The sequence below is a fragment of the Oryctolagus cuniculus genome, chromosome 11 (genome assembly GCF_964237555.1).
Source record: "Oryctolagus cuniculus chromosome 11, mOryCun1.1, whole genome shotgun sequence".
In the NCBI taxonomy this organism is placed as follows: domain Eukaryota; kingdom Metazoa; phylum Chordata; class Mammalia; order Lagomorpha; family Leporidae; genus Oryctolagus; species Oryctolagus cuniculus.
In genome coordinates, this window is record NC_091442.1 from 88,555,389 (window position 1) to 88,558,968 (window position 3,580).

The window sequence follows — 3,580 nt, forward strand, 5'->3', positions numbered from 1 at the left end:
AGTACCTTTGACATAAGGCCTTTGGTCTCAGATCTGACTGTATCATCATGTGAAATTTGCTTATCCTCCTTTGGCCTCAGGTTTGTTTGTTATTTTTCTTTAATATGTAGGGCTGACATGATATTATCTATTACCTAGAGTTGTGAAATTGAAATAATAACTACAAAGTTCCTAGCTAAAATCAAACCTCAAAAATGTTAGCCTCCTTACTTGATTTTCCCTTCTAAATAGACCTTTAAATCTCTGTTGGTATTTTTTATTATCATCATTTGACTCTTACGGTGGTATCTTGCCTCCTGAACAAGATCTTAGAGAATGCACCCTTGTCTTGACTCATACTTCTTTTGTGTCCAGTGCAGTACTTAACATGTATTATATTCACTGTAGGACTCATCAAATATTTGTTGAATGAGTTTGCTAAATAAATTATGAAATCTTCTGGAAGTACAAACCAAGTCATGCAAGCCCAAATTGTGAAAGACTTCATAAGAGCTCTTCATTTGTGACTGAAAAAACAAATCCATATAACTTTTGTATTTAAATAGAAAACACAAAGCAAAGGCAAAAAAAAAAAAAAAGAAATAAGAGAGGGAGCCATTAAAATAATTTTTGAAAATCAAAATGCATAAACAACTTAATATCAAACTGGTATAAGAGAACCAGAGAAATAATTTTGTTCTACTGTAAGGAAATTCTGGGAGAAAATATGCTACTGTGCCTTCGTTTCAGCATCTAAAATGTATGTGAATTTGTTTTTAACTACTTCTTTGTGAGTTATGATAATAGGCTGGTAACTTGTATGAGAATATTTTGAGTTTTTTTTTTTGTAAAGCTTCAAAGAGCGACTATATTTAAAGTGACGTCATCTTTGTGTATGCTGTAAATATTGGGTAAGTATGTTTCTTCACAGATTTAGTGCATTCAGTTGCTTATCATTTCTTTCTTTTCAGTGTTTCATTTGTTTGTTTTACTTTTATCAAGGCAAACATAGTGAAATGTTGTACATTAAAAGCGTGCAAATGTATACCCCTACCATGTCAATTCATACTGGCAAAAGCAATTTTCTTAGTATTACTCCTCTTTGAAGCAAATTCTCACAGCTGAATGTACAAAGAGCTGTCTACTGATTTCAACATAGCCAATTCCAACTCACAAGACTTCTACTAATGTTCACATTCTGAAGCCACTGAACCTAAAGAGCTCGCTGCAAACTCGCCACCGGCCTAGAGCAGAAACAACAGTAGAAATGAACACTTCCAAACCCATCAGGAATTATGCTCAGCAACACACGACAACCCTCTTATAGCCTCTAGTCCTCGTGCAATAGAGCATTCTGGGAAAAGCAGTCAAGCATTGGCTGTGGCCCCACGGCTTGAAACCTGTGGAACTGAAACGCTTCAATCTGTTTCTGAAGCTGCCAGCAAAATCTACAAGTCATGTTGATGAGGAAGTTACTTTGAGACATGAAATCTTGATGAACACGGGTAGCAGAAGCTTTCAATCTACAGTCAGCATGAAGGGTTTCCCATAGACAAAAGAGCGATCGGTCCTGCCGTGCACTGTCTGGTACCCAAACAACTGCTTGGACACTTTGTCCTATCGGGTTAGGTTTAGTCACTTTCGCTGCAGGAGCGGGTGCTCCCCTTGGAAAGGAAAAGTAGCCCCTGGCACAGAGAGCAGAGGCCCAGTAGCAGACTCACCACAGCCACCCGTAATTTCTTCTTCTTCTTAGTCATGGATTTTTTTTGTTTTCCTATCATTTATTATACATGCTATTATCTACTCCCCTCTCCTGTTTGCTGAATGTGCCATGTGGTGTTCAGACCTACCCAGGTGCAGCTTCCTCACCCACCCCTAGAGTTGTGACTGAAGCCCAAGATGTCTTTATTATAATTAAAGTAAAACCAACTCTCAATTATCTATGATAATAGGTTCCTGGGAGAGCCTGGATAAATAAATGCGTTTGGAAACTTGTCACCTCGTGTGAACTCTCCCGTGCTGTCCCCTGGGTGTGGCAGAAAGAGCAGGGTGAAGGAAATAGGAGGGCTGAGTGCTCACAGTGACTCACGCTCCAGTAGGCAGCTTCGCAGACGATTTCGGGGATGTCCACTTGTCACCCCTCTACCCCTTCTTGAGGGTGAAAGGACTGACAAAACGGAGATCCTTTAGCCACACGTTTGTGGAGTAAATGCACGAATGAGAGGCTTTCTTGATGTGGTTCCAGAAGATGAGAGCGCTTTTCTTTCACTTCTCTCACAGAGTTCCAGGGAGTAAATGCAATCATTGAAATACTGTGGCAGTACAAGCTCTTCCCTAAGGAAGCTGTACTTAGGTGTGAGACAGTTCTGTCATATGCTCTTAAATCATGGGCAACTTATACTATAAAATGTGTTCACTACAATAAACTAGTTGACAAGAAAACATTTTACAATCTAGGCTATATATGAAATAATGCTTCCATTATGTTTGCCCAATATTTATAAAATTTATAAAATATTTGTCCGCTCATCTGGAAAAAGCTGGTGATTTTTCTCTAGTAGATATACAGAAAAATGTCAACCACTGATTGAGATGGGTGAGGAGGTACCTGGCTTCTCATTTTGCTATTAGTTGTCAAGCACTGATATAATTTGAATTCAGTCAATATTCATGTCAATCATAGAGATTTTTCTGGTGGCAGAGGAACAAAAGGTAGTTAAACAAGACATGGTTCCTGTCCATAATTTATTGTTTCTATAGATTTGCGAGTTACAGGATTCAATCCCAGACTCAAGCTCTTCCAGGGCTGTTATACTTTTTTTATAAGTACCGCGCTAACTGATTGCACCACTGGAGCCACTGTGTGTGATACTTTCTGTCAGTTCTACAATCTTTCCCCACAAAAATGTAAAGGACACTGAGGAAATATTGAAAGTAATTTGCAGAGGCCGGCGCCGCGGCTCACTAGGCTAATCCTCCGCCTTGCAGCGCCGGCACACAGGGTTCTAGTCCAGGTCGGGGCGCCGGATTCTGTCCCGGTTGCCCCTCTGCCAGGCCAGCTCTCTGCTGTGGCAAGGGAGTGCAGTGGAGGATGGCCCAGGTGCTTGGGCCCTGCACCCCATAGGAGACCAGGATAAGTACCTGGCTCCTGCCATCGGATCAGCGCGGTGCGCCAGCCGCAGCACTCCGGCCGCGGCGGCCATTGGAGGGTGAACCAATGGCAAAGGAAGACCTTTCTCTCTGTCTCTCTCTCTCACTGTCCACTCTGCCTTTCAAAAAGAAAGAAAGAAAGAAAGAAAGAAAGAAAGAAAGAAAGAAAGAAAGAAAGAAAGAAAGAAAGAAAGAAAGAAGGGAGGGAGGGAGGGAGGGAGGGAGGGAAGGAAGGAAGGAAGGAAGGAAGGAAGGAAGGAAGGAAGGAAGGAAGGAAGGAAGTTGCAGATCGATAGAATTTTGTTTTTCAAATCAGGACAAGAAGTGTTACATTAATACAGTGAAGTATGAGGACTTCACTTTCCTGGAAACACTAAATTGAGTGTCCAAAGGTGTACATTTCAATAATAATGTCACCATTAACTATCTACAAAAGTTCAGTTATCTGAGA